The sequence below is a fragment of the Tamandua tetradactyla genome, chromosome 4 (genome assembly GCF_023851605.1).
Source record: "Tamandua tetradactyla isolate mTamTet1 chromosome 4, mTamTet1.pri, whole genome shotgun sequence".
NCBI lineage: Eukaryota > Metazoa > Chordata > Mammalia > Pilosa > Myrmecophagidae > Tamandua > Tamandua tetradactyla.
This window is the reverse complement of record NC_135330.1, coordinates 28435457-28449860: the sequence shown is the minus strand read 5'-3', so window position 1 is coordinate 28449860 and position 14404 is coordinate 28435457. Positions and strand designations below refer to the sequence as shown.

At 33.6% G+C, this 14404-nt stretch overlaps 1 protein-coding gene across 7 annotated transcripts in view; it reads right to left on the bottom strand.

Annotated features, from left to right (window-relative positions):
- RABGAP1L (RAB GTPase activating protein 1 like) overlaps positions 1-14404 on the bottom strand; it is a 734005-nt gene that overhangs the window by 474253 nt on the left and 245348 nt on the right. The window lies entirely within an intron of this gene.

Below are 14404 nucleotides of genomic sequence, written 5' to 3'. Positions count from 1 at the left end.
CAACAGACTTACACCAAAAAAAAAAAAAAAAAAAAAAAGCCAAAGGAAGTATTTCAGGCTGAAGGGAAATAATAATAGAGAGAAAAGTGGATCTTCAGGAATGAATAAAGAAAATAATAAATACCTTAATTTTGTTCTTTATGCCAGGTGTATCATCAAAAGATTTTTAAGAGTTCTCTGGCTGCAATATGGATAAAACGTAGGATGGGGTTCATGTGAAAAGATGAAAATGTGGAGACCATTAGAAAGCTAAAGTTGTTGCCTAAGAAAAAGATGTACTTAGGATTCTAGCAGCAGCAAAGAAGATAAAGAAAGCCCATATATTTATCCCAGATGTAATATAAAATCTATACTCTTTTCAGTTATAGTGGACTATACTATAACAAGAAAAAAAGTACAAAATATTTTCTCATTTTGTAATACTGGCAGAAGATGAAGTTTAAGGTTAAGTAAGCTCATTTGGTCCTGGAAAGATCCCTAGAAATATGTTCACATCATTATATGTTTTTTCAAAATTTGCAAAAAGAAATCATTTGCTTTTAGGAGAGTCCCCCAAATTATATAAGCTACAGACCCACAAAACCTGAATCTGCATTGGATATCAAAGAAATCTAAAGAGATGAAAGGCATATTAAGAAGGAAAATTAAAAGTTAGTTTATAACTCCACTTGAACATTAAGAAAATACCAGAAATGTCTTGAATGGTTAAATTAATAACATTCAATCTACTGTTCTCGCATTCAATAATCTAGATTAATATATGGTATGTTCAAGATTCATGTGATTATGTCAGTGATCAAATATATCATGAACAATATCTAAACTCCTTTTCTTCCTGGGAGTGATTTCTAAAGGTAATGTAAATGAAGACGTTCTTTGGGTTAATGTATTTAGTATGTATCACTTCATTTCCACAGCAAAGGCATTTGGCCACTTTTTCCTAGAGAGCTGATTTGTCATTATCTTTTGGCAACATTTTCCCCCACATTAAAAATAAATAAAGGTCTCCCAATAACTTCAAACTGTGTTAAGCTACTATCTCTATGACAGAATATTTTAAATTAATGTGGTTTGCTTTCTACTAAAGTGCTATTCTCTCAATGCAAGCTGACAGAAGGAATAGAAAACAGGACTTATCCTCCTGGGAAGTAAAATGCATTGTGGTAGTACAGCAATGAAAATTAATGGAAGAAAATTTAACTCTTGTTCTTTGAACTAAAAAGGAAAAACTAAAAGGCTCTATGCATTTTAAAAGTTTAAGAAGGAGCCTGGATCAAAAATGAAAGTTAACAGACAGAACCCAAGAAAGAAAAATAGTTTCGAAGTTCCACCTTCTACTTCTTTGATTCTCTCACTCCCTTTCCAATTTCCTCATCAAGAGAAAGTCAAAGTCTCAGCTGATTCAGATGTTACATAAAGAATAAAATCCCATTATCATCACTACCATTTTGTATTTACATAATATCATTTTGATAAGGAATTATAACTGTTTTAGTTTCCAAACTATATGGTCTCATCTGTCCATCTTTTCAAGACAATAACAAATTATGCTATGAACTATTACAATGAAGGCAAACCATAGTTATGGAAAAATTTTAAACTATTTTACAGTAAATAGTAAAATATATTGTGATATTTTAGCATATTTCTTTCTTAAAATAAGCCAAATTATTACATGCATTCACTAAGCTAATGATCATTCAAAAAATATTTCAGGAACATTTTTGAGTAGGGTTTAGGACTTAGACCCTTGCTATTCAAGGTGTTATCTGTGAACTGGCAGCTCTGGCCTCACCTGTTAGCTTGTCAGAAATGAGGATCACAAGTCCTACCCCAGATCTACTGACTCATAACCTCCCTTGAGATCCACAGGTGTTTTAAATGCATATAAAATTTAAGAAGGAACATACTAGGTAATGTTCATGACAAAGAGAGGGCAATAGTGAAACTAAAACTGAATATAAACAAAGAAAGGATTTTCAAAAATTGACTAATTGATTTAATAATTAAAGGAAGACTTGCAGAGTAGCATGGTATTGGTACTTTATACCGTATACTAAGTTTACACATCACAAAAAGACATAAAGTTGGTGGTCAGTTTTATTGCCATGTTTTTACAGAACTAAGGGTTCCTTAAAGACTCTGTGGAGTGATGCTTGAAGTATCACAGACTCCTTAGAGAAATTTAGAGAAAATTTAAGATTACCAAGATAAGACAGGGGTTTCTCCTCTTTTTCGAGGATGCTTCACTGCAGCAGGAATTTCAATTGAACACCATGTATCTCCAGTCTAAGACATAGTCATGATTTAATTGTAACCATTCTCTCAAAATATTATTGTACCATAAGATGACCCTTATATTCAAGAATTGTTCAGTGACTTAAGACACCACTGAACCTGGTTCAAACTGGATAGAATTTAACGCCAAGAGATTCTTTCCTATCATATAATAAAGATATTCTATACTATTAGTGTTTCATGTATGATATCAGGGAAAATAATATCTACTATTGCTAAATCTGAACATGACATGTTACCTAAAAAAAGGACATGATTCAAGTGTCTAATTTGGATCCGTTTAGCATCATTAAAGACTGATAGATAGCATACATCCATTACCACATGTACTCCACAGAGGATAAGAATTAAGCATTGGTAAACAATTGAGACAACATGTAAAACAAGTTTTGTACATGTGCTGTCCTGGCTCTGCATTTGAAAGGTTACCCCTGGAAAACCAGCAGGGTATTTCTAAGTGTTTAGTCTCTAAAGGTACTATTTACTGATGCAAACTTTGATAGCCTGCAATTTTATCACGACATAAAGAAGCTCCAATGCTTCATGCTCCAATGTTCAATGGAAACATTAAGAAATGAGTTAAAAATTGAAGAAAAATTATTGGTGACTCTGATTTCTCTTTCCAGATTCAGCATTTATCTTCCATTTAAACCTTGGGCTATTTACTTAAACTTTTAGACTTCTGTGTTCATTGTGATACTATCATTTGAAATCATTCTAATTCATAGATGAGTTACAAAGATAATTTAATAAAACCTTCCAAATCAATTATTTAAACTAATGTGTTAAACATAAAACAGTGGGTGGTGCGATGTGATGTAGTGGCAGAATTATCGCCCGCCCGTCATGCTGGAGATCCGCATGCCAAAAACAAACAAACATAAAACAGTACTTCAAATAAGATGAACATTTGAGTAACTGAGTTATACAAATTAACACAAATCCACAAACCAAAAGTTCAAATGAAACTTTAAAATTAGCCTAAAGATATAAAAAGCTGATAAAAGCTACGGGTGCTAGCTTTAAAACTGTTCTTGTTCAAGATACTATCATGTTCACATCAGATGTAGCATATATAAAATAAGTTAGTGGCATGCTGAGGTAAATAACGTTTTCTTTCCTTGGTAGAACAAACTACAAGTAGAATATAAATGCATGTACCTATTAAAAAAAATAATTACACCAAAACTGAGACACACGCACTGCTGATGGGAAGTATAATGGTGCAACCACTATGCAAGATTGGTTGGTGGTTCCTTAGGAAACTAAGTATTGAGTTGCCCTATGACCCAGCAAAACCACTACTTGGTATATAGCCAGAAGAGCTGAAAATAATGACACAACCAGACATCTGCACACCAATGTTCATAGCAGCATTATTTACAATTGCCAAAAGATGGAAACAAACAAGACAAAATGACATCCAGAAGCACATGACAAGATGGATGAACCTTGAAGACATAATGCTGAGCGAAATTAGCAAGACACAAAAGGACAGATCCTGTATGATTCCACTTTTATGACCAGCATAAAGGTATAACCAGAGGTTTATACATTGCCCTCTCCCCTATACCCCTAAGAGGTGAGAGTCTCCCTGGCGACATGGGAGATGACTCCCAGGGATGAATCTAGACATAGCACCATGGGATCAACAATTACATCCTGACCAAAGGGGAAAAGTCATGTAATTAATATATCAGTGGCAGAGAGAGTTCAAACAGAGTCAAGAGGCTACCCTGGAGGTTGCTCTTACACAAGCTTTAGGTAGACCTTGCTACCTATCATAACTTGCCAACCCCCAACTAGGACCATACCAGCCAATCCTAAAGAATACCTAGGGCAATATATATGATTGCACAAGGGTTCTATGCACTACAGAACCTTTCCAGGAACCTACAACCTCCCGATGGATCCCTGGTCCAGATAAGACCTGAAACCTAGCCCAGCCTCTCCAGAACATCAGATAGTTCCATCTCCCTACTCCAAATTAGTGACAGACCCTTCCAATATGAAAACTTTAGAATTGCCATAGCCCAAACAACTCCAAAGAGAGGGACTGAAAGATCAAAAGTGATGGTGGAATTATACATAGAAGATAGGACTTAACAAATGAATATGAATGCTGAATCATTAAATTGATATCTCTTTCAGTCTCCAGTATTTATAGCAGCTAGAAGTAAAAACTTAAAATTGTGAAAATATAACTCATGTCAAAGTCTGAAATATGTTCTATAGCTAATTGTGGTACTGTGTTTTGAAATTTATAGCTTTTTTTTGTATATATGTTATTGTTTACAAAAAAGAAGAGAAAAAAGTCAATTGCGTTGATAAAAAAGCCCTCTAGCCTCCTATATTCTGGAACAGTTAAAAGGAAAAATATGAGAGAATTGTATGGTAGCCCATGACAAACTCTGGGATCTGTCCTGTAACCACTTTTTGAAGAGTGTTTTGAAAATGATTTTTTTTATTTCTTTGCTTTGTATATATGTTATACTATACAATTTAAAAAGTTTAAAAAAAAGTACACCATCATTCACAAAACTATCGTGCCTTAGTTAAGCCTGTCACAAAGTTTGTAAACATTAGACTGTGTTATAGCAGCAATCATTTACACAAGATTTACCATCTTGAACCCTAATTGATTTGACATAATAAACAGAATAAATTGATCCCAAAAGGATCACATTAAAATCAGCTTCATAAAAATGTGCTCAGTGTCTACCATGCGCTAGGGGTGGAGGCGGAGAGAAGGGGTGGGAAGAAGAGTAAGTTAAGATCCTGACACTAAGAGGAGCTTCAAAGTTTTTACCTTCTAATTTGTCCATTTTAGAAACTGATAAAACTTTGTATCTATATTAGGAGTAATATAGAAAGACAGGAGGTAAAATTACCAAAAGCAACACTAAGAACAATCAAAAAGTTCCCATTATAGTTCATAATTAATTGCTATTTGAGAATTTAAGAAAAACCTGGTATGCTGAATATAATAAACATCAATCAAACAAAGACGGGTCCTGGGACACACATGTAAAGCATGTGCACTGCTGAAATTTAAAGACTCTTTCTTATATAGTAATTCTTTAAGAAGGCTTTAGGCTAAATAAACTGTTCAGCTAAAAAAAATGTCCATGTGATTTAACTAAATTAATTCATTAATAGCGGTTAGATATTTATGTTTACTTTGATCTTGCATGATAAATGTGTGTGTTTGTTTTTTATATTTTTTGTTGTTTTTTATATTTATTTATTTTTATTGTTTTTTATATTTATATATTTACACCTAGTTGGTATCACACATACTCACATGATACCAACTAGGATTATTTTTAAAAAGCATGTTTGTTCCAGGATTTAAAATACATGGTTAAGACCAGAAGTTAAAAAGCCTTGCAGATCAAACAAAAATTACTGCTTTTACGTAAATCTGCATCCAAAAATCATTTCATTAAATATCAAAATTCATCACTACAAAATAAGATCTGACAGAAATCCTTAAATTACCCTTTTTAACTAGGATATAAGTAGTTAAAAGGTGCTGTTAGAAGCTGGAACACAAGTAGCCAGGTCTACAATTTGTGCGTGCGTGTGTGCGTGTGTGTGTGTGTGTGTGTGTGTGTGTAAAATAGTCTGAGGAGGCAGCTGATGAGCAGTTTCCTTTTTAATTAGAGTTGTTTCCTGACTAATTAGTCCCAGAACACTTCATGCAAGACTACACTATGCCACTGGGATAACAATGATTTTTCTCATGGTACTAACTAGGCCTCCGCTATTTCCCAGGATCAAGCTCAACCTATTTTCTGCTCACAAGAAAAGGGCCTGTTTCACAGCAGAAGCGAGGCAGAAAAATTACAGCTCAATATCCCAATATAATATCATCTGCCCCAATAGGAAAACAGACTATGTAAATTATCTAAGGGAACTTCTTTAATCCCTAATTTAAGAATCTGGTATAGTTTATTTACTAAGAAAATCTTGATTTAAAAAAATATGGTAACAGATCAATTTCTTTTTTGTCTATGAGATCAGCCCTAGAGAACTGAATGTGACAGAGATTTTGTAAACATATCCAAATCACCCCTGTACATACTTGAACTCTGAAACCTTTCAAAATAAGAAAGATGTAAGGTCCCTGGAAAGTCAAGTAAGCAACTACAGAGACTGTGATTAAAGGATGACAATGAAGAGATGGAGCTTTATTCAGAGTACCTAAATAGCAACTAGATAGATGAGTACAAAAATTAAGACAAGCTTTCAATCCAAAATTACCATCCTACTTTTTCAACAAGAACTGAGAATTAAAGACTCAAAGGAAAATTGCTCCTTTCACATCACTTTTGCAGATATCAAGGTAAAAACTTCATGATGCTGTCTTCAAAAAATTAGTCATCTATTAAAAGATTAGGCAGTTTTCATAAACATGTCAGAGATCAGCCCCTTAAAGGGTAGAAGTGATTGACTTATTCTGACATTAGCAACAAGTAAAGCTCTCTCTTCTGGAGAAAGTATATATACCCATGATATTCTAATACAGGTATAAAAAAGTTCTGAGCAACTTTTATCTAGTCTATTCATCACTTACTAAGAATTAAAATGTGTATATGTAAAAACCGGAAGTCTACTCTGTGCATAATGGAAGCATAACTGATAAATTCCTAATCTAGAAAAAGTAAAGACATTAATGTATAGAAAAAAGGAAAGAAAATAGAGAATCCTAATAAATTTTTATGGTATAATTATTGTTTTTAAAACTACAATATATTGAATTGATTATACTACTTAGTCTGAAATGATCTACTGAAAAAATCTAAACAAATAATAAATTACTTAAATCAAAAGCAAGCTATAGAATAAAGCTTTTTTTTTGTATGCTGTATGGTGAGGTCACATTTCTTTATTTTTCCATGTGAGTATCCCATTCTTGCAGCACCATTTGTTGAATTTTGTTTGTTTGTTTTGCTTGTTTGTTTGTTTTTTGGAAAAAGTGCATGGACCGGAAATCGAACCAAGATCTCCGGCATGGTAGGCTAGAATTCTACCACTGAACTACCCTTACACCCCCAGAACAAAGCTTTAAAGTTTGAAAAAAAAGCTGTGCAGCCTCAATAATATCCCAACGTTTTATTTATATACTATCTTTATAGTATCTTTCTGAAGAACCTCAAAGAATTTCAGAGGAAATGAACATTCCCAAGACCGAAAATAACCTCAAATTTACTCAATGACCTTTTAGTTGTATCTTTTTTTAAATTTTATTTTTCTATTTGATGGGGAAGGACAGAAGGAACTAGACACTGAATTTACAATACGGGTTGTACTCCAGTTCATAATTTGGGGGTGTGTTTGTATGTATATATTAACAACTACATATCTATTCTACAGGCTTGAAAGAAGTAATTTATTTATTTATTTTTGTTTTTAGTATGGGTAGATTCTGGGAATCGAACCTAGGTCTCCGGCATGGCAGGCAAGAATTCTGCCACTGAGCCACTGTTGCACCACCCTTGAAAGAAGTAATTTGCTTTTTAGAGAAAAAAAAATTGAATAAATAGGGAAAAAGACTAGTGTCTTGTGTCTGACACTTAAGAGTTACTCATTAAATGTGATTTTTAATGAGATTTTAATTAATCAGCTCTAATTATAATTTTAAGTGATCTACAAAATAACCCACAATTCTTAACTTCTAATCCAATTCTTCAATTACTAGGCCGTGGGAAATTAACCACTCTTACCCATCTCTTTCTCTCTATTTTTAAGTTAACCCTGGACCACTGACCAAAAGGGCTTAATTCATTTATTAATTCAACGAATATTTATTACAAGCCACTGCCAGATTTGGATACAAAATACAACAAAATGACATGGCCTCTCCATGATGACAGAGCCTACCATCTACACTGCTTACAAATTAACTAAAAGCCCCGCAACTAAAAAAAATAGCTAATCTGAAAAATTCACTGGGAATTGAAAACCAGCAAAGGCAAAACAAAAAATAATGAAAACTACCTTTTATGGCCAGTTAAGAAAGGGCAGCAAACAATAAAGAGAATGAAAGAGGTGATGGAGAGACAAAAAAATTATGAACATCAAGAAAGACACAAAAAGGGAAAAGAAGAAAATACTGAGACAGAGATACATGAAGTGATCAAACAAGAAATTGCAAAACAGAGCTGTTATCAAACCATGACTAGAAATATGTATATATGTTTGGGGTGGTGGCAGAGGTGTCTTTTTGTATCTACCTCAAAGTTATCTACTCCTCTGCCCTTCTTTTCTACCATGACACTAATTAATGGTAAGCATACCTAAACATGAAATGAACAGAGAAATAAATCAAAGCAAAAAGTTCTGGAGAAAACTCATCATTCCATATTACCCAATAAAAGATAAATATGCTCTAGAAATATTTGTCAATGAGGTCACTAAGCAAAGTTTACTATGAAATTGGAATTCAGGAGTCACACTGTAAGTCCAGGCTCTTGAAAGTTTTTGAGATTTATGAAAAATATTATGATCTTCTTCTTATCCTTACTTCTACAACTATAAGTCAAACTATAGCTGTAAAATATTATAAATTTTGCTATGCTACTGAATGAGTTATGCTCAAAAATAACCTCTTCTTTCCTCAAAACAGGATACTCCCACACTAATTCCATAATTAAGAAAATGAAGGTAACATCTGAAAGCCATTTTTTCTTTAAACTACTAAAAATTATTAACTATCTCTTAAAGGGTACCAGCTTTATATTTGTTACTAAAGAACAAATCACTCCAGTACATGCTAATAATTAAAAACATATATTTTAATTTTTACAGAAACATGTTAGCACTGGGGGGTTGAGCAGCAAATGTCTATTATCAGAGTTACATACACAGTTTATACATGTAAATGCCAATATAAATATGCCAGAAAGTAGAGGACCTCAGGGGATGAGGCAAGAAAACATGATAAAAATTATGAAAACTTGAAAAATATCTTAATAAGCAAAATTTTTTAGTAAGAAACCCCCACTTTTAGAAAAAAAGAGAAGGTATACTCTTTTTTTTAAAAAAAAGATTTTTCAAGAATCTTTCTCAATCCTTCTAAATTTCCTAAAATAAAGACCTTCTAGAATCTACATGTTCAAAGCTTTTTAACATTACAACACAGAGTACTCCCTGTTCTTCTTGTCTACCTGATTTTTTTAGTAGTCAATTTTAAGAAACTATAAATTTTCTAGATAAAATTTTATAAAGTTGGTGACTATATCAGTAATAAAAGCCTGTGACTTTGACAATACGAATGGTACAGATCCAGCTGGAATAGCCCACTGGATTTTTTAAAAGTGAACTACATACAGAAAAAACAAACATCTACCTAGTTGAAAGAAGCACAGAGTTTAATTTAGCTGTGAAACCTGAATAACAAATAACCAGTTCCATAATTTGACTTTTCAATTAAATATTCATGAAATGTTCTCAATTATATGAAAAATAGTACTGTAAACATTTCCTCGAGAATATTCAGCTTTATAACTATAGTACATTCCACTAAACTAGAGTAAAACATTTTTTTCAGTCAGATGTTTTATTTAAAATCATCTGCTGCAATAATACACTGGGAATTCGAGACAAGACAGGCTTTGCTCTGGGCATTACCAACAAACTGACAAGAATAAACACATCGAAGCTTTTTCTGTTCATGCAATGCTCAAGAAAGCAGAGAACTTGCAGAATCTTAAAACAGGCCACTCTCCATGGTTGCTTTTTATTTATTATTTCAAAAAGGATTTTTGGCAGCAACCATACAGTAATATTTGTAACTACTGTCCTTTCTGCTCTCCAGTATAGATTTGAACACGTGCTTTCTCTAACTTCTAAAACAGGGCTCCTTATTTGATTTCCAAACTTTTTTATATTTAGCCAATTATGTCAGTTTAATTAAAAATTAACATGCATCACCATCCTAGCACAGTGCGTAACATACAATAGTATTTGTTTTAATTTGTCAGAGTTGCTATGACAAATACCACAGAATGGGTTGGCTTAAACAACAAACATTTATTGTCTCACAGATTCGAAGGCTAGAAGCCTAAAATGAAGATGTCTATAAGGCCATGCTTTCTCCCAAGTCGTTAGTGCTTTGGCAAACTCTGTCAGTGGCTACTTCTCACTCTTCTCTGGCTCCCTCTGACTTCTGACTGCATTTGACTGACTGTATCCAAATATTCTTCCTTTACAAGGCTTGCAATAATATGGATTAAGACCCACCCTGATTCAACTGGCCACATCTTAACTAATAAAGTCTTCAAAGGGGCCCATTTACAAATGAATTCACATCCACAGGAATTCAGATTAAAACCTGAACATGTCTTTTGTTGGTGACATGATTCAATCCTAAACAGTACCCAAACATTTATTATACTGTAATGTTACTGGCTAACATTCCATTACAACATCCCTGGGTGACCAATTCAATATTATTTCATAATATCAATTCAATATTATTTTGTGACATATCTCATGATATGACATATATTTGCTGAGGTTTTTCCTCACATATATTTGTTCTAACAGAGTAAACTTCCCATTTAACAAGGGGACAAGCATTGATCCATAAATTGGATATAAGTGACCAACTGGGATGAAAGTAGGGGAAGGAAAGATTATCATTTAATCTTTTACTTATATAATTTTATATATTTATATAATTTATAGAATAATTATATTATATAATCTTTATTATAATTAAGAAATGTATTATTCTATGTTGTGCGCTCTTGAGAAAATTATGTGACTGGATATCATCTAACACATGAATATTAAAGTGAAAGTATAACTTGATACCAGTATCCATTATGACAAGTATTATGCTTATGATATAATATCATACTGATAGAAATAGTAGAAGCTAATCTTTGAGTACTTACAATGTGCCAGTTACTTCATTTCATCATTTTATTTAATTTGCACAATAATTCTAGTAGGTACTACTATCATCTCCCTTTCAAACTGATGAAATTGAAGCTTTAAAAGCTGGGAAAACTTCCCCAGAGTCACAAATTATAAGTGAAAGAAGTGAGACTCAAGCCCAGGTCTATTTGACATTAGAATTTAAAACCTTTAAAAAGACATTACACACATACACAGGTGCACACACTTCTAGAAGAGAAGATTCATTTGAAAAAAAGAATCAAGTGGTACAAGGAGATAGCTCATGATAATGTTTGAAAGCTTATTAATGAAAAGTTTGTTTTGATTTTAACAAAGTATGACTGCTATAAATTAGAACATTTCTATAAAAGAGCTCAAAATCATAATCTAATATTTGCCAGATTACATAAATAGAAATCACCAGACTTGATGGATAAACTATACCATACATGCCATGCAATTACTAAAATCACACATACAGTTATATTATAATACATAAAAATCAAGTTACCCTAAAATACACCTAACCTCACCCAGGGTAACTGGCCCAAAATACGTGAAAATGCCATCATTACTCAGTAGCTCTCAAGCCAGAAATTAAGATCTAAATCCTCAGTTCAGAAGCTCTAAATTACTTGTTTATTTCTAAAGAGGAAGTAAGGTCACAATAATTCTATTACCCTTTCATATCACCTCAAAAATTTTGAAGAATGCCAATTTATTAGGAATAGTAAGAAATATCAATGATTCGCAATAAAGAACTTAAGATTTCAGAAATATGTAGTGAAAGTCTAACAGTGATTCATTATAAACAGTGGTGGTGCCTTCAGGCTCAATGGTAGATCCAGGTAACAGCAGTGATTGAGCCGCAGGTCCACACACACATGATAGAAAGACTCATCATAAAAGGGAATGTTTGAAGTTAGATGCTTAAGAACTTTTCTATGACTAACTCATTGGAAAAGTTTATACATGTTTACTGGTATAAACAGAATTTTTCCTAAATTAAATTTAAACCACTTCCATACAATGAATAGTATAGAGAAACGAGATCATATTGCTTTTATTTCTTCAACCTTTTCCTTTTTCAATCTTGATGATTAAATGAAAATAATCGGAAAAATATATAGAGAGAACTTCTTTTGTGTAGATGAAATGTCAACCTTAAACAGTATGCAAACATTTGCTGACTGTAATCTTACGGGTTAAAATTCCATTACAACAGCCCTAGGGGACCAATTCAATATTATTTCATGATATTAGTTCAATATTATCTTCAGTCTGTTCCAGTCTGTGTGCTCCCACATTACTTTGCTCGTACCTCTACTTTGGCACTTAAGTATGTTATCACAATGTCTCTTTCTTGGCTGTCTCCCCCACTGGACTCTAAACTCCTCAAGTGTAGGTGATAAATATTACTCTTCCTTATAGCCCTAGTGCTTAGCATAGTGTTGGATAAAAAAAGAGACACACTCTGATAAACTAAGAATGAATTAGGGCCCAAGCAGATAAAAGATGTTACATCAATCTTGCTTTCCTTCCTTCTCCCCACTTCTATCTGAGAAGGATGATCTGAAATCTATAAGGATCTTAAGAGACCATAGCAATAGCCTATTTCTAATAGTATTTTCCAGTGCCACTCATTTAAGATCTAAGCACATACTGGTTTATAATTTTCCTCATCTCTTATGACTAGGGAATGTTTATTATGTAACGGGCATGCATTAAAAGCTTTCCCTGAATTCTTATTGAACTCTCATAACAATTCTATAAAATAAGTATTATTATGTCCATGGTATAAATGAGGGAATTGATGATAGTTAAGGAACTTGCCCAAGGTCACCATGGTGGTGCCAAGGTACTAAGTAGCAGTTTGATATGTGAACCCAGGGTTTCCCTCCACAGGGAGCATCAACATTTCCTTCTAAAGTAGAACTTTAAATCAAGGCAGTTTGTACTTAAACATGTCTTTTGATCCTGGCAGTGGAATAAGCACATTCTCCAGGGATTTAAACATAAAGACTCTTTCAACGGGGACTGGTTGGTACTTGACTCCAAATTTAGGCTATTAGTTGGTCTACAGCTCCTGATCTGGTTTATCCCCCACTTGAATCTAGTCCAGAGATTTCATCCTTTTTAAACCTTTGATCCCTATAGTCATTTCCTAACAGTCAAAAAGATTTGTAGAGCCTTATTTTCTGTGTTTGTATTTCAAAAACAGCAAGACCATAAAGCATGATTATTCTATACATCATCCCAGCCCACTTCCCTGCTCAAAATTACTCTCTAGCTTTGATCTACCACGATTCAGAGAGACTCATTCTATATGCAACACTTTGTAGACCAGTAATCCTTAATGACTCCTATATACCCCCAGCAAAAATAACAGGCAAACACCAGGAACAAAACAAAACACCAGGAACCACTGCTCAGATTAACTACTAAACTGCTCATAATTCTCTCCAACTAGGTGATACGTTCCTTTGGGAAAAGACATTGCCCCATACTTTAACAGCTTTATTCAGAAGCTAACACAGTATAAGGGTATAGTTTATTGGAAGAAAAAAAGCATAAGTAAATGACTATATAAATAAGTCAACAAATGACCTTGGGTCCTTCTTGGAAGGGTGAAAAACAAATATTCATTGATCATCTAGTACATGCAGGTCCTATGTCAGGAATGGGGTAACCCATAAAGAGGAAAATGATTGTGGCCCTTGCTCCCCTGGAGTTTAGAGCCTGGCAGGGAAGCTGACTGTGATAGTTTGAAGCTGTTATGTACCCCAGAAAAGGTCATGTTCTTTTAATCCATTCCTGTGGGTATACACCTATTATGGGTAGGACCTGTTGATTAGATTATTCCAACAGAGATATGTGACCCTCCTCATTCATAGTGTGTCTTAATCCACTTTCTGGAGTCCTTTATAAGAGGATAAAGCACATACAGAAGCTAAGATATGAAATTCAGAGAAACACCCAGGGAAGTTTAGAGAAAAAGTCACAGAGGGAAAAGCCAGAAGTGGAAGCAATAAAACCTGGGAGAGAAGGACGAGCAGACATTGCAGGTACCCTGCTATCTGACAAGAGGAGACCAAGCTTACCAGTAAGTAAGGAATCTTCAGAGAAAGTATCATTCTGATGATGCCTTGATTTGGACATTATCATGGCCTTAGAACTGTAATTTATAAGCTAATAA